Source organism: Pleurodeles waltl, chromosome 12 (genome assembly GCF_031143425.1).
Source record: "Pleurodeles waltl isolate 20211129_DDA chromosome 12, aPleWal1.hap1.20221129, whole genome shotgun sequence".
NCBI lineage: Eukaryota > Metazoa > Chordata > Amphibia > Caudata > Salamandridae > Pleurodeles > Pleurodeles waltl.
The window spans coordinates 582,579,417-582,597,760 of NC_090451.1; positions in this window are offsets into that span (position 1 = coordinate 582,579,417).

The window sequence follows — 18,344 nt, forward strand, 5'->3', positions numbered from 1 at the left end:
ATGGATTTCCAGTCGAGGGTACCTGTGGAACAAGGGGACCAAGTCCAAAAGTCACAAGCAAGTCGGAGATGGGCAGATGCCCAGGAAATGCCAGCTGTGGGTGCAAAGAAGCTGCTACTGGACAGTAGAAGCTTAGGTTTCTGCAGGAACGACAAGGGCTAGAGACTTCCCCTTTGGAGGACGGATCCCTCACGCCGTGGAGAGTCGTGCAGAAGTGTTTTCCCGCCGAAAGACCGCCAACAAGCCTTGCTAGCTGCAAATCGTGCGGTTGGTTAGTGTTTTTGGATGCTGCTGTGGCCCCGGAGGGACCAGGATGTCGCAAATTGCACCAGGAGACAGAGGGGACGTCGAGCTTTTTGGTGCCTGCGGTTGAAGGGGGACGATTCCGTCGACCCACGGGAGATTTCTTCGGAGCCTCTAGTGCAGAAAGGAGGCAGAGTACCCCCACAGCATGCACCACCAGGAAAACAGTCGAGAAGGCGGCAGGATCAGCGTTACAGAGTTGCAGTAGTCGTCTTAGCTACTTTGTTGCAGTTTTGCAGGCTTCCAGCGCGGTCAGCAGTCGATTCCTTGGCAGAAGGTGAAGAGAGAGATGCAGAGGAACTCGGATGAGCTCTTGCATTCGTTATCTAAAGTTTCCCCAGAGACAGAGACCCTAAATCGCCAGAAAAGAGGGTTTGGCTACCTAGGAGAGAGGATAGGCTAGCAACACCTGAAGGAGCCTATCAGAAGGAGTCTCTGACGTCACCTGGTGGCACTGGCCACTCAGAGCAGTCCAGTGTGCCAGCAGCACCTCTGTTTCCAAGATGGCAGAGGTCTGGAGCACACTGGAGGAGCTCTGGACACCTCCCAGGGGAGGTGCAGGTTAGGGGAGTGGTCACTCCCCTTTCCTTTGTCCAGTTTCGCGCCAGAGCAGGGCTAAGGGGTCCCTGAAACGGTGTAGACTGGCTTATGCAGAAATGGGCACATCTGTGCCCATGAAAGCATTTCCAGAGGCTGGGGGCGGCTACTCCTCCCCTGCCTTCACACCATTTTCCAAAGGGAGAGGGTGTAACACCCTCTCTCAGAGGAAGTCCTTTGTTCTGCCATCCTGGGACAAGCCTGGCTTGACCCCAGGAGGGCAGAAACCTGTCTGAGGGGTTGGCAGCAGCAGCAGCCGTTGTAGTGAAACCCCAGGAAAGGCAGTTTGGCAGTACCAGGGTCTGTGCTACAGACCACTGGGATCATGGGATTGTGCCAACTATGCCAGGATGGCATAGAGGGGGCAATTCCATGATCATAGACATGTTACATGGCCATATTCGGAGTTACCATTGTGAAGCTACATATAGGTAGTGACCTATATGTAGTGCACGCGTGTAATGGTGTCCCCGCACTCACAAAGTCCGGGGAATTGGCCCTGAACAATGTGGGGGCACCTTGGCTAGTGCCAGGGTGCCCTCACACTAAGTAACTTTGCACCTAACCTTTACCAGGTAAAGGTTAGACATATAGGTGACTTATAAGTTACTTAAGTGCAGTGTAAAATGGCTGTGAAATAACGTGGAGGTTATTTCACTCAGGCTGCAGTGGCAGGCCTGTGTAAGAATTGTCAGAGCTCCCTATGGGTGGCAAAAGAAATGCTGCCGCCTATAGGGATCTCCTGGAACCCCAATACCCTGGGTACCTCAGTACCATATACTAGGGAATTATAAGGGTGTTCCAGTAAGCCAATGTAAATTGGTAAAATTGGTCACTAGCCTGTTAGTGACAATTTGAAAGAAATGAGAGAGCATAACCACTGAGGTTCTGATTAGCAGAGCCTCAGTGAGACAGTTAGTCACTACACAGGTAACACATTCAGGCACACTTATGAGCACTGGGGCCCTGGATGACAGGGTCCCAGTGACACATACAACTAAAACAACATATATACAGTGAAAAATGGGGGTAACATGCCAGGCAAGATGGTACTTTCCTACACAACCCCCCCCCCAAACGAAGGACAATAAGACTAGCCATGACCTGATGAGTCTTCATTGTCTAAGTGGAAATATCTGGAGAGTCCATCTGCATTGGAGTTGGTACTCCCAGGTCTATGTTCCACTGTATAGTCCATTCCCTGTAGGGAAATGGACCACCTCAACAATTTAGGATTTTCACCTTTCATTTGTTTTAGCCAAAGTAGAGGTTTGTGGTCTGTCTGAACAATGAAGTGAGTACCAAACAGGTATGGCCTCAACTTCTTCAGTGCCCAGACCACAGCAAAGGCCTCCCTCTCAATGGCAGACCAACGCTTTTCTCTAGGGGTCAACCTTCTACTAATAAAAGAAACAGGTTGATCCTGGCCCTCAGAATTAAGTTGTGATAGGACTGCCCCTACTCCTAATTCAGATGCATCAGTTTGGACATAGAATTTTTTAGAGTAACAAGGGCTTTTCAGGACAGGTGCAGAGCACATGGCCTGCTTCAGCTCCTCAAAAGCTTTCTGACAGTTTGCTGTCCATAATACCTTTTTAGGCATTTTCTTGGATGTGAGGTCATTACGAGGGGCTGCAATGGAGCAATAGTTCTTAATGAACCTCCTGTAATACCCAGTGAGGCCTAGGAAGGCTCTCACCTGAGTCTGAGTAGTAGGGGGAACCCAATCAATAATTGTTTGGATTTTCCCCTGAAGTGGTGCAATCTGTTCCCCACCAACAAGGTGTCCCAGATAAACCACCTTACCCTGCCCTATCTGGCACTTTGAAGCCTTGATAGTGAGGCCTGCCTTTTGCAGGGCCTCTAAAACTTTCCATAGGTGGACCAGGTGATCATCCCAGCTGGAGCTAAAGACAGCTATGTCGTCCAAATATGCTGCACTGAAAGCTTCCAGCCCTTGCAGGACTGTGTTCACCAACCTCTGAAAAGTGGCAGGTGCATTTTTCAATCCAAAAGGCATTGGTAATGGCCTCCACTGGTTGAAAATGCAGTTTTAGGTTTAGCATCTTCTGATAATTTGATCTGCCAATGCCCTGCAGTCAAATCAAAAGTGCTTAGATACTTGGCAGATGCCAGTGTACCTATGAGCTCATCTGCCCTGGGTATAGGGTGAGCATCAGTTTTGGTTACCTGGTTGAGACCTCTGTAGTCTACACAAAACCGCATTTCTTTCTTTCCATCTTTGGAATGGGGTTTTGGTACAAGTACCACAGGAGAAGCCCATGGACTTTCAGAGTGTTCAACCACTCCTAGTTCTAACATTTTCTGCACCACTTGCTTTATGCAGTCTCTGACATGGTCAGGCTGCCTATAGATCTTACTTTTGACAGGCAAGCTGTCTCCAGTATCTATAGTGTGCTCACACCAAGAAGTGGTACCTGGCACAGTAGAGAAGAGTTCAGAAAACTGACCTAGGAGATTTATGCAATGGTCTTTCTGCTCAGCAGTAAGACAATCAGCCAAAACTACACCTTCCACTAGAGCATCTTGTTCTGTGGAAGAGAAGAGATCAGGTAGAGGATCACTGTCTTCTTCCTGTCCCTCATCAGTTGCCATGAGCAGGGTGAGATCAGCCATGTCATAGTAGGGTTTCAGGAGGTTGACATGGAGCACCCTAAGGGGACTCCTGGCAGTGCCTAAGTCAACTAAATAGGTGACTTCACCCTTTTTCTCAACAATTGTGTGGGGTCCACTCCATTTATCTTGGAGTGCTCTTGGGGCCACAGGCTCCAAGACCCACACTTTCTGCCCTGGTTGGTACTGAACCAAAACAGCCTTCTGGTCATGCCATTGCTTCTGGAGCTCTTGGCTGGCCTGAAGGTTTTTACTGGCCTTTTTCAAATACTCAGCCATCTTTGATCTGAGGCCAAGTACATAGTCCACAATATCTTGTTTTGGAGCTTTTAAAGGTTGTTCCCAACCCTCCTTGACAAGTGTTAGTGGACCCCTAACAGGGTGTCCAAAGAGGAGTTCAAAGGGGCTGAAGCCCACTCCTTTCTGGGGTACCTCCCTGTAGGCAAAAAGGAGGCATGGTAACAGGATATCCCATCTCCTGCTGAGTTTTTCAGGGAGACCCATAATCATGCCTTTGAGAGTTTTGTTAAATCTCTCCACCAGTCCATTTGATTGTGGATGATAGGGTGTAGTGAACTTGTATGTCACACCACAATCCTTCCACATGGCCTTTAAGTATGCAGACATGAAATTGCTGCCTCTGTCTGATAGTACTTCCTTTGGGAAGCCCACCATGGAAAATATTCCCAGGAGGGTCTTTGCCACTGCAGGTGCTGTAGTGGTCCTTAAAGGAATAGCTTCAGGATATCTTGTGGCATGGTCCACTACCACCAAGATAAACCTATTGCCTGAAGCAGTAGGAGGGTCAAGAGGGCCAACTATGTCAACCCCTACCCTTTCAAAGGGAACCCCAACCACAGGCAGTGGAATAAGGGGTGCCTTTGGAGTGCCACCTGTCTTGCCACTGGCTTGACAGGTTTCACAGGACTTACAAAATTCCTTTGTGTCCTCAGACATCCTAGGCCAATGAAACAAGGGAACAAGTCTGTCCCAAGTTTTCATTTGCCCCAGATGTCCAGCTAGGGGAATGTCGTGGGCTAGAGTTAGGAGGAACTTTCTGTACTCCTGAGGAATCACTAACCTCCTGGCAGTTCCAGGTTTAGGATCCCTTGCTTCAGTGTACAAGAGGTTGTCCTCCCAGTAAACTCTGTGAGAGTCACTGACATCCCCATTAGCCTGTTTGACAGCGTGCTGTCTTAGACCCTCTAGTGTGGGACAGGTTTGCTGTGCCACACTCAGCTCCTCCCTGGCAGGCCCCCCTTCACCCAAAAGCTCAGCAGTGTCTGCTTCCAGCTCCTCTGGTGTAGGTTCTGCACAGGGTGGAAATTCTTCTTCCTCAAAAGTAGAATCCACTGTAGAGGGAGGGATAGTAGGAAGTGGTTTACTTCTACTAGCCCTAGCTTTAGGGAGCACTTGGTCCATTGTTTCAGGATCCAAGCTTCCCTGTCCTTTTTGCTTTTTGGCCTGAGCCCTGGTTAAAGCAAAAATATGCCCTGGGATGCCCAGCATTGCTGCATGGGCCTCCAACTCCACATCTGACCAAGCTGATGTCTCCAAATCATTTCCTAGTAGACAGTCTACAGGTAAATCTGTGGCTACCACAACTTTCTTTGGACCAGTAACCCCCCCCCCAGTTGAGATTTACAACAGCCATGGGGTGGCTAAGTGTGTTGTTGTGAGCATCGGTTACTTGGTACTGGTGACCAAGTAGGTGTTGTTCAGGGTGGACCAGTATCTCTATGACCATAGTCACACTGGCACCAGTGTCCCTGTAGGCCTGAACCTCAAAACCATTTATTAGGGGTAGCTGCTTGTACTTATCCATATTAAGGGGACAAGCAACTAAGGTGGCTAAATCAATAGCCCCCTCAGAGACTAACACAGCCTCTGTGGTCTCCCTAACAAGACCAACCCCAACTAAGTTACCAAAAGTGAGCCCAGCTACTCCCTTGGATTGGCTATTAGTAGGTTTGCTCCCACCACCACTGCTATTAGTAGGGACACTAGGTGTAGCAGTAGGGGTTGTAGTGGTAGGAGGCTTGGTGCTTTTCTTTGGACAACTGGGATCTGTTGTCCAATGGCCTTTTATTTTACATAAATAGCACCATGGTTTCTTTTCCTTGTTTTGATTAGAAGAGGATTTGGGCCCACCAACCCCACCAGAGTGTTTTTGTGGGCCTGATGAAGACTCATTTTTAGATTTGTCCCCACCCTTGTCAGAAGACTTACCATCCTTCTTCTTGCCATCTTTGTCACCCCCTGTATGAACTTTTCTGTTCACCCTTGTTCTGACCCATTTGTCTGCCTTCTTTCCCAATTCTTGGGGAGAGGTCAGATCAGAGTCCACCAAGTACTGGTGCAACAAATCAGACACACAATTATTAAGAATATGCTCTCTCAGGATCAAGTTATACAGGCTGTCATAATCAGTAACTTTACTGCCATGTAACCACCCCTCAAAGGCCTTCACTGAATGGTCAATGAAATCAACCCAGTCTTGTGAAGACTCCTTTTTGGTCTCTCTGAACTTTATCCTGTATTGTTCAGTGGTTAAGCCATAACCATCCAGGAGTGCATTCTTAAGAACTGTAAAATTATTGGCATCACTTTCTTTCACAGTAAGGAGCCTATCCCTACCTTTTCCACTAAATGATAGCCATAGGATAGCAGCCCCTGCCTTTGAGGGACATCCTGTACAACACAGGCCCTCTCAAGTGCAGCAAACCACTTGTTAATGTCATCCCCCTCCTTATAAGGGGGAACAATCTTGTGCAGATTCCTGGAATCATGCTCTTTTGCAGGATGACTATGGGGAATACTGCTGCTGCCACCATGGGTTTCTAAACCCAACTTCTGTCTTTCCTTCTCTAGTTCTAAAGACTGCCTATCCAAATCCAGCTGTTGCCTTTTAAGCTTCAGTCTGGTTTGTTCCACCCTCAACTTATTGAGTTCCCTTTCTAACAATCTGTCATCAGGGTTGGTGGGAGAGACATTCCTAGACACAGAAGTATGATGAGAATGAACAGAAGGAGACCTGTCCCTTACAGAGGGCACCCTAACAGCTTGGCTGACAGTGTAATGTGAGAGCACACCATCTGTATGATGTGACTCCACCTCAGTACCAACTATGCTAGACTGTCTAGTAATGGGCAGGCTAAGAAGTTTCTTTCCTAAATCTTTTCCTGGGGGAGTCCCTGGATCAGATTGGGAACCATTAGCTACTTTTTCAACAGATGGGGCACTTTTAGCCTTATCTTGTTCTCTAAGCATGTTAAGTAACAATTCCAAGGAAGGATTCTTCCCTACACTCAAACCTCTCTCTATGCAGAGACTCCTTGCTCCTTTCCAGCTAAGGTGATCATATGCAAGTTTGGACAGATCAACATTTTGGCCTGTGCCAGACATTTTTAGAGAGAGTTAAAGTGATAGAAAAAGAGAAAAAAGTTTGTCAGAGCTTTTAGAAAGACAGAGAAAAAAACTTTTTAAACTTTTTAGAACTTTTTGAAAGTTTAGAAGTACTTTTCAGCACTTTAGAAAAGAGTGAAAAGAGGAAATGCAAAACGTTTTAGTTATGTGTACACACACTGAACTTGTTTTGTATATTTTTCTCTTATGAAAAGCATAATGACAAGAGTGGTAAGTAGTCTCAAAGCACTTATCCCACTGCTGCACAACCAATATAGGAGGCTGGACTGGCTTGTAGTGAGTACCAAGGGGTACTTGCACCTTGCACCAGGCCCAGTTATCCCTTATTAGTGTATAGGGTGTCTAGCAGCATAGGCTGATAGATAATGGTAGCTTAGCAGAGCAGCTTAGGCTGAACTAGGAGACGAGTGAAGCTCCTACAGTACCACTAATGTCACTTGCACAATATCATAAGAAAACACAATACACAGTTATACTAAAAATAAAGGTACTTTATTTTTATGACAATATGCCAAAGTATCTCAGAGTGTACCCTCAGTGAGAGGATAGGAAATATACACAAGATATATGTACACAATACTAAAAATATGCAGTATAGTCTTAGAAAACAGTGCAAACAATGTATAGTTACAATAGGATGCAATGGGGACACATAGGGATAGGGGCAACACAAACCATATACTCCAAAAGTGGAATGCGAACCACGAATGGACCCCAAACCTATGTGACCTTGTAGAGGGTCGCTGGGACTATAAGAAAATAGTTAGGGTTAGAAAAATAGCCCACCCCAAGACCCTGAAAAGTGAGTGCAAAGTGCACTAAAGTTCCCCAAAGGACATAGAAGTCGTGATAGGGGAATTCTGCAGGAAAGACACAAACCAGCAATGCAACAACGATGGATTTCCAGTCGAGGGTACCTGTGGAACAAGGGGACCAAGTCCAAAAGTCACAAGCAAGTCGGAGATGGGCAGATGCCCAGGAAATGCCAGCTGTGGGTGCAAAGAAGCTGCTACTGGACAGTAGAAGCTTAGGTTTCTGCAGGAACGACAAGGGCTAGAGACTTCCCCTTTGGAGGACCGATCCCTCACGCCGTGGAGAGTCGTGCAGAAGTGTTTTCCCGCCGAAAGACCGCCAACAAGCCTTGCTAGCTGCAAATCGTGCGGTTAGTGTTTTTGGATGCTGCTGTGGCCCAGGAGGGACCAGGATGTCGCAAATTGCGCCAGGAGACAGAGGGGACGTCGAGCAAGACAAGGAGCCCTCTCAGCAGCAGGTAGCACCCGGAGAAGTGCCAGAAACAGGCACTACGAGGATGCGTGAAACGGTGCTCACCCAAAGTTGCACAAAGGAGTCCCACGTCGCCGGAGACCAACTTAGAAAGTCGTGCAATGCAGGTTAGAGTGCCGTGGACCCAGGCTTGGCTGTGCACAAAGGATTTCCGCCGGAAGTGCACAGGGGCCGGAGTAGCTGCAAAAGTCGCGGTTCCCAGCAATGCAGTCTGGCGTGGGGAGGCAAGGACTTACCTCCACCAAACTTGGACTGAAGAGTCACTGGACTGTGGGGGTCACTTGGACACAGTTGCTGGATTCGAGGGACCTCGCTCGTCGTGCTGAGAGGAGACCCAAGGAGACTTTTGGTGCCTGCGGTTGCAGGGGGACGATTCCGTCGACCCACAGGAGATTTCTTCGGAGCTTCTAGTGCAGAGAGGAGGCAGACTACCCCCACAGCATGCACCACCAGGAAAACAGTCGAGAAGGCGGCAGGATCAGCGTTACAGAGTTGCAGTAGTCGTCTTAGCTACTTTGTTGTAGTTTTGCAGGCTTCCAGCGCGGTCAGCAGTCGATTCCTTGGCAGAAGGTGAAGAGAGAGATGCAGAGGAACTCGGATGAGCTCTTGCATTCGTTATCTAAAGTTTCCCCAGAGACAGAGACCCTAAATAGCCAGAAAAGAGGGTTTGGCTACCTAGGAGAGAGGATAGGCTAGCAACACCTGAAGGAGCCTATCAGAAGGAGTCTCTGACGTCACCTGGTGGCACTGGCCACTCAGAGCAGTCCAGTGTGCCAGCAGCACCTCTGTTTCCAAGATGGCAGAGGTCTGGAGCACACTGGAGGAGCTCTGGACACCTCCCAGGGGAGGTGCAGGTCAGGGGAGTGGTCACTCCCCTTTCCTTTGTCCAGTTTCGCGCCAGAGCAGGGCTAAGGGGTCCCTGAACCGGTGTAGACTGGCTTATGCAGAAATGGGCACCAAAAGTGCCCAACAAAGCATTTCCAGAGGCTGGGGGAGGCTACTCCTCCCCTGCCTTCACACCATTTTCCAAAGGGAGAGGGTGTAACACCCTCTCTCAGAGGAAGTCCTTTGTTCTGCCATGCTGGGACAAGCCTGGCTTGACCCCAGGAGGGCAGAAACCTGTCTGAGGGGTTGGCAGCAGCAGCAGCTGCAGTGAAACCCCAGGAAAGGCAGTTTGGCAGTACCAGGGTCTGTGCTACAGACCACTGGGATCATGGGATTGTGCTAACTATGCCAGGATGGCATAGAGGGGGCAATTCCATGATCGTAGACATGTTACATGGCCATATTCAGAGTTACCATTGTGAAGCTACATATAGGTAGTGACCTATATGTAGTGCACGCGTGTAATGGTGTCCCCGCACTCACAAAGTCCGGGGAATTGGCCCTGAACAATGTGGGGGCACCTTGGCTAGTGCCAGGGTGCCCTCACACTAAGTAACTTTGCACCTAACCTTTACCAGGTAAAGGTTAGACATATAGGTGTCTTATAAGTTACTTAAGTGCAGTGTAAAATGGCTGTGAAATAACGTGGACGTTATTTCACTCAGGCTGCAGAGGCAGGCCTGTGTAAGAATTGTCAGAGCTCCCTATGGGTGGCAAAAGAAATGCTGCAGCCCATAGGGATCTCCTGGAACCCCAATACCCTAGGTACCTCAGTACCATATACTAGGGAATACTAAACAATTTCATCCAGCAACACATCCAGGTTTCGCACAGGAGCTCGCACATACAGCGCCACGTCATCAGCGTACATGGAAATCAGAATTGCTCTCTGGCGAAACGGCAGCCCCCGCTCACTGTGGCGCATAAAGGCTGCCAGTGGCTCCATCGCAATCGCGAAAAGCAATGGTGACAGGGGACAACCCTGCCTAGTTTCACACGCCATCTTGAAGGGCTCTGACACGCATCCTTTCACCCGCAAGCAAGCCACTGGCTGTGAATATAGCAAACGTATCCAGTTCACAAAACGACTACTCATCCCCACTCTCTCCAGGAGCGCAAACAGATATTGCCACAGCAATGAGTAGCGTCCAGGAACACCGCCACAGCCCCATCATCGACGGGAACTGAGCCAGCATAAGCCAAAACGGACGCAAGTTTTGTGTTGTGGACCGCCCCAGTATGAACCCTGACTGATCCGGCAGCACCAGTCTCGTCATAAGAGGCCACAGTCGCGCCACGATCATTTTGGCTAATATCTTATTATCAATGTTGATCATCGACAGGGGCCGGTACGAATCACAGCTAACTGCATCCTTCCCAGGCTTGAGAATCGTGACAATAAGCGCCTCGCGAAGAGAGGCCGGGAGCACTCCATTCCGCAATGCCTCGTCATAAACCTCCAGCAGATAGGGCGCCAAAATGTCTGCGAACTCTTTATAAAATGCCGAAGTTAATCCATCCAACCCAGGGGCCTTGTCTCCAGGGAGGCTCCGAATAGCAGCCTTCACCTCTTCTATAGTAAAAGGAGCATCAAAGTATTCCCTGTGCGCCCTGTCAAACCAGAGGAGGCTAATGTCAGAGAAATATCCCCGCATCACCTCCACAGGCACCGCAGAGGGAGCAGAATAAAGATCCTGGAAAAAGGTAGTAAAGACCCTCAGAACCTCAGACGTACCCGCCACTCGCTCCCCCCTCGAATCATCCATTTCAGTCACATAGCCACTAGCCCACGGCCTGCGGAGTAGATTAGCCAAAGTGTGTCTGGATCTATCACCCTCTCCATATCACCTGGCCAGTGCAAATTTCCCCCAAAAATATAATTCTCTCAAAGAAGCCTCTTCATACGCGGAGACCGCAGCCCTCAAGGCCGCCAATGTGTCTCCGGACCAGTCCAACAACAATCGAGCCTCCAGATCCGCAATCCGGCCCTCTAACTCAGCCAGCTCACGACGCCACGCCCGCAGCACGCCGTGTTGCTTTGAAATGCATATCCCGCGTACAACCACCTCAAAGGCTTCCCACAGTGTACCAGCCGACTTCACCGTGCCCACATTGTAGGAGGCTGGCCTGGCTTGTAGTGGGTACCAAGGGGTACTTACACTCTGTACCAGGTCCAGTTATCCCTTATTAGTGTAGAAGAGGTGTTTCTAGCAGCTTAGGCTGATAGAAGGTAGCTATAGCAGAGCAGCTTAGGTTGAACTAGGAGACATGCAAAGCTCCTACTATACCACTGGTGTCATATGCACAATATCATAAGAAAACACAATACACAGATATACTAAAAATAAAGGTACTTTATTTTAATGACAATATGCCAAAAGTATCTCAGTGAGTACCCTCAGTATGAGGATGCCAAATATACACAAGATATATGTACAAAATACCAAAAATATGCAGTAATAGCAAAAGGAAGTAATGCAAGCAATGTAAAGTTACAGTAGATTGCAATAGGAGCACATAGGTATAGGGGCAACACAAACCATATACTCCAAAAGTGGAATGCGAACCACGAATGGGCCCCAAACCTATGTGAGCTTGTAGAGGGTCGCTGGGGCTGTAAGAAAACAGTGAGGGTTAGAAAAATAGCCCACCCCAAGACCCTGAAAAGTAGGTGTAAAGTGCACCTATAACCCCCAGAGAGCACAGAAGTCGTGATAGGGGGTTTCTGCAAGGAAGACCAACACCAGCAAAGCAACAACAGTGGATTTCCGGACCTGAGTACCTGTGAAACAAGGGGACCAAGTCCAAGAGTCGCAACAATGTCGAGAGAGGGCAGATGCCCAGGAAATGCCAGCTGAGGGTGCAAAGAAGCTGCCACCGGATGGTAGAAGCTGTGGATTCTGCAAGAACGAAGAGGGCTAGAAACTTCCCCTTTGGTGGATGGATGTCCCACGTCGTGAAGAAGCTTGCAGAGGTGTTCCTACGCAGATAGACCGCAAACAAGCCTTGCTAGCTGCAAGGGTCGCGGTTAGGGTTTTTGGATGCTGCTGTGGCCCAGGAGGGACCAGGATGTCGCCACTTGGATGAAGAGGCAGAGGGGGCGCCCAGCAGGTCAGGGAGCCCTCACAGAAGCAGGCAGCACCCACAGAAGTACCGGATCAGGCACTTGGAAGAGGAGTGAACCGGAGTCCACCCGAAGACACAAAAGGGAGTCCCACGACACCGGAGGACAACTCAGAAGGTTGCGCACTGCAGGTTAGAGTATCGGGGACCCAGGCTTGGCTGTGCACAAAGGAAATCCTGGAAGAGTGCACAGGAGCCGGAGCAGCTGCAAATCACGCAGTACCCAGCAATGCAGTCTAGCGTGGGGAGGCAAGGACTTACCTCCACCAAACTTGGACTGAAGAGTCACTGGACTGTGGGAGTCACTTGGACAGAGTTGCTGAGTTCCAGGGACCACGCTCGTCGTACTGAGAGGGGACCCAGAGGACCGGTGATGCAGTCTTTTGTTGCCTGCAGTTGCAGGGGTAAGATTCCGTCGACCCACAGGAGATTTCTTCAGAGCTCTGGGTGCAGCAAGGAGGCAAGCTACCCCCAGAGCATGCACCACCAGGAAACAGTTGAGAAGGCGACAGGATCAGTGATACAAGGTTGCAGTAGTCGTCTTTGCTACTTTGTTGCGGTTTTGCAGGCGTCCTGAGCAGTCAGCGGTCGATCCTTTGGCAGAAGGTGAAGAGAGAGATGCAGAGGAGCTCTGGTGGGCTCTTACATTCGGTATCTGAAGAATTCCCCAAAGCAGAGACCCTAAATAGCCAGAAAAGGAGGTTTGGCTACCTAGGAAGGAGGATAGGCTAGTAACACAGGTAAGAGCCTATCAGAAGGAGTCTCTGACATCACCTGCTGGCCCTGGCCACTCAGAGCAGTCCAGTGTGCCAGCACACCTCTGAATCCAAGATGGCAGAGGTCTGGGGCACGCTGGAGGAGCTCTGGGCACCTCCCCTGGGAGGTGCAGGTCAGGGGAGTGGTCACTCCCCTTTCCTTTGTCCAGTTTCGCGCCAGAGCAGGGCTGGGGGATCCCTGAACCGGTGTAGACTGGCTTATGCAGAGATGGGCACCATCTGTGCCCATCAAAGCATTTCCAGAGGCTGGGGGAGGCTACTCCTCCCCAGCCCTGACACCTTTTTCCAAAGGGAGAGGGTGTAACACCCTCTCTCTGAGGAAGTCCTTTGTTCTGCCTTCCTGGGCCAGGCCTGGCAGGACCCCGGGAGGGCAGAAACCTGTCTGAGGGGTTGGCAGCAGCAGCAGATGCAGTGAAACCCCGGGAAAGGTAGTTTGGCAGTACCCGGGTCTGTGCTAGAGACGCGCGGGATCATGGAATTGTCCCCCTAATGCCAGAATGGCATTGGGGTGACAATTCCATGATCTTAGACATGTTACATGGCTATGTTCGGAGTTACCATTGTGACGCTATACATAGGTAGTGACCTATGTATAGTGCACGTGTGAAATGGTGTCCTCGCACTCACAAAGTCTGGGGAATTTGCCCTGAACGATGTGGGGGCACCTTGGCTAGTGCCAGGGTGCCCACACACTAAGTAACTTAGCACCCAACCTTCACCAGGTGAAGGTTAGACATATAGGTGACTTATAAGTTACTTATGTGCAGTGTAAAATGGCTGTGAAATAATGTGGGCATTATTTCACTCAGGCTGCAGTGGCAGGCCTGTGTAAGAATTGTCAGAGCTCCCTATGGGTGGCAAAAGAAATGCTGCAGCCCATAGGGATTTCCTGGAACCCCAATACCCTGGGTACCGCAGTACCATATACTAGGGAATTATAAGGGTGTTCCAGTATGCCAATGTGAATTGGTAAAATTGGTCACTAGCCTGTTAGTGACAATTTGTAAAGTAAAGAGAGAGCATAACCACTGAGGTTCTGGTTAGCAGAGTCTCAGTGAGACAGTTAGGCATCACACAGGGAACACATACATAAAGGCCACAAACTTATGAGCACTGGGGTCCTGGTTAGCAGGGTCCCAGTGACACATAACAAACATACTGAAAACATAGGGTTTTCACTATGAACACTGGGCCCTGGCTAGCAGGATCCCAGTGAGACAGTGAAAACACCCTGACATATACTCACAAACAGGCCTAAAGTGGGGGTAACAAGGCTAGAAAGAGGCTACTTTCCCACACACATTCTGTTCAAAGTAAAGATTGATATCATGACACAGTTCCTCACGGAAACAACTCGTCTCTAAGTGCCCCAGGCGGCAACCTCCACATATAGGCCTGAGCAGGTCCGCCAGGTATCTCCAGCTCTATGCACATCGGGGCGTGGTCCGACAGCGTGCGTGCCATATGATCGACCGAGTGGGTCCATAAAGCCACATCGCGAGGGCCTATCCAACAGTCAAGACGGGGCCAACTGTTATGTACGTAATTAACACAAGTGCCTTCCCGTACCGCAGGGTGTTTCATCTGCCACAAATCTACCAGCAACGCATCGTCCATAATCGCAGATAAAACGCAAGCAGCAGAAGTACGCTGTGTCCGAGCCGAGCTTTCTCTATCCAAAATGGGATCAAGGGTCACATTGAAGTCTTCCCCGAAAGAACAGTTCCTCCCCCCAGAGACTAGATCAGTCGCCAGACCTCACTAAAGAACTCAGGATCATCCGAATTAGGCCCCTACACCGACGCGAGGTGACACAGCTTATCCATCAACACTCCGCTAAGCAGAACATACCACCCCAATGGGTCAACAATCACCTTGCGAGTGCGCCACTGCAACCCCTTGCGTAACAGAATCGCCACGCCTCTAGCATAACCCGAATACACAGACCCGTGGCATTCCCCAATCCATCCCGCCTTTAAATAATGCAAGGTACTCTCCACCAGGTGTGTCTCCTGTAGCATGCATATATCTATATTCTGCCTCTTGACGTATGCCGACATAAGGCGCACCTTCCGTCTATCATTCAAGCCACACACATTCCATGTTAAGCAGCGAATCAGAGACGCTCTCATCTGTGTCATCTATTCTCCTCAGCGAACATACAGCGCAATTCCATCACTCCTCCATCCCAGCCAATCTCCCAAAACCACAAAACACAAAAAGAAAAACAAAAAATAACACAATACAACAACCCCAAGAACCCACTCCCCCCCTACCCACACAGACCCCCCAAACGGGTAAAAGACATATCCCTCCCCCCAAAAACCACAATTACCCAAATATGCAAATAATGGGGACTCATCCAGAGGGCGGAAGCTAGCCGCACAAACCGCCTAATATCAGGCAGGGAGGGCAGGCAGGGGCCCAGCACAAAAGGAGTGTCTTCAGGACAAGCGGCACAAAAAGAAATTCATCTCACATCTAGCTGCAGCGGCGCATTCTCTGCTGAAAAAAATCAGTAATGATCAGTCATTATAGCTCAGCGACTCTCGCTCTGCGGCACTCTCAGCCACCGGCACCGCTTCAGACTTCCGAGGAAGAGACTTGGCATACCTCGCCGCCAGCTTTGGATCCGTAAAGAACTGAAGAGACCCACCATGTTGCACCTTTAGTTTCGCCGGGTATATAAGCGAGAACCTAGCAGCAGTTTGGGCCAGTGAGCGCTTCGCCGCCTGCACGCCAGGGGTGTAGTCTGGAAAAAAAGTTCAATTCAGTGTTTTTATAAATCACCGGGCGGTGCTCCCTGGCCAGTCGTAGAATCGTGTCACGGTCTCAATAGTTCAGGAGCCGAATAATGATAGGACGCGGGGGAGCTCCAGGTGGGGGCCGCGTCCCCAACGATCTATGCGCCCTCTCCACTACTAGCAAATGGGACAGTTGGCCGGGAAAAAGATCGGACTGCATCTCCTCCACAAAATCCTCCATTCTGCCCATGTCTGTGGACTCGGGAAGCCCTATCAACCTGAGGTTGTTCCGACGAGATTAGGCCTCCAAATCTGCGTTCTTTGCCCGGATGACCTCCAACACCCTCTCCATGCGCAGCAATTGTTCACTCTCACCTCGCTGTGTGTCTTCCAGACCAGAGGTACGCGCTTCCAGCTGGTCAAGGCGGGAGTCATGTTCGTCCACCCGAGTCTTGATACGATCAAGTTGCTCTATCACGTGATCTAGCTTCCCATCTATTCCATCCAGGCTGGTTTTGAGGTCCAGAAACATTGCCTTTACCGATCCATCTGAATTCTCTTCATCCGTCGCAGGCCCCTCCGACTGGGATGCGGGTGCACCCCCCTTCCGTCGGCCCCCCTCAAAGGAGGGCTTAGCTTGTCTCTGCTCCGCCTTCCCCATCACTCAACCAGTGGGTCGTTGACGAACACACTCCACTGACCCCCCTGGAAGTCCAGGAGGGGAGGCCAGATATTCAGTCCACCTTCACAAAGTCCACCAGGCTCCTGCTAATCAGCTTTATCCAGTGCCAGCGGTGCTATGAATCTCGCCAATGTCCGGCGTCGGATAAGCCGCTGCACCAACGGCACCTGGTCAGAGCACCACCACACCAGTTCCCACTCCGGACTTTTCCTTCACCACCACCGCACCTCAGGGCCCCAGCCACGATCCTACCACCTCCACTGTTCGACCGTCTCTGAGTGTGTCCTCCAGGCCACACAATCAACTCCGTCACACCAGCAGCCCACACATCAGTGCAGCAGGGGGACACAGTAGCCTCACCAACTTCCAGAATCGGGGCCCAGAACGCAGGGTCAAAGTCACGCCAGTCCGCCGTACCTTGTATCTGTCCACACCGGACCCATTAGATCAGGTCCAACACCGGCAGCCGACCACCAGGCCAGGCAAGTCCATTCAGAAGGAGGGGAGGCCCCCCCTCCGCGGTCTGACGTGACCGCCGATCGACTCCCCGGAACCCCCCTGACTCCAGCGACACTCCCCTCCAAAGGCGGCCACCTATGCCGCCAGTCCTTCCCGGCAGGAGGGGCTCTCGGGCCACCCAACGCCCGGAGCTGTCCACGTGGCCGTCCGACCTCCAGGCCACGCGGTCCAGGTCTTCAAGGCAAGGCCGCGATCCCCAGGCATGGCGAGAGAAGGCTCTCAATTGTGGAGGAGAAGGGGGGGGCCCACGGCATGACACCACCGCCGATATGGCCCCCCAGAGCACTCCAATGAGTGAAGCCACGGAGGCCCTCCAGGCCCCCGGGGGAAAGCGCAGACCAGTCCCACGCAGTGTGGCGGCCGGGAGCATGCCGCGCCTCAAAGAGGCTGGTTCGACCCCCCGCGCTGCACCGCAATTGCCGCCGCTGCAACGGGGGGAAGCCGCCAACATCAGGCGTCCCCCCGCCCTCTCATCGCTCGGCCAGCTCCGTCCTGGCCGGAGAATTTAGCAAACTGGGCCCCCGCCGGAGCAGAGCCTCACGGAGTGCCGGCCATCTTGCCGCTGGCTAGCTCCGCCCCCCCGGTAGAAGGCAACCTTAGAGGCAGAGCTGGGAGGTGGGTTGTGATCCGGGGAATGCTGAGTGGTGCCCCCATGACCATAGTCTCCCTCTATTGGCCTAATCAGGGTCAAGAATCTTTTCTCATTGAGGTCATCTGCATTCAGACTGCATGGTCTATGGCCCCATCTTATTCTCAGTGGCGATCTACGCTTGGCACTCAACAAAGAGGCAATTATAGATAAACAAGGTTGGGGCTATACAGCAATTTTGTCGATAGCTGGGAGGGTGTTTTTGGAGGAGACGGGCCTAGTAGATGCCTGTAGACACTAGCATCTGCTGAGCACTGATTTTTTGCACTGCTCTCAAGCACATAAAACACACACTCGACTTGACTACTTTTTGCTAAATAGGCATCTTCGCCCAGACATACGTGAATCCACACAAGAACCACAGACCTATCGGACTATGGTCCTGTAGCTTGCATGCTTTCCCAAAAATGCTATATACAGGACTGAGCCAGCTGCCTTTGGCGTCTTCAGAACGCTCTCCACAAAGATCCAATGACAGTCATTATCATCACCAAAAATATTACAGAATATATCAAACATAACAGCACTGGGACACATCGGTAGCTATCCTATGGGATGCACTGAAGCAGTACTTGGAAGGAATTTTATTTCAGGGACTGCTTGGCTGAGATGGCTGTGCAATACTCTCTTTCAGGAACCGAGGAAGGAGCTCAAAGCTTTGGAGCAAGATCACAAGCGCACCCATTCACAGACAATAAGGTGGAAAACCCTCAAGATTTAAG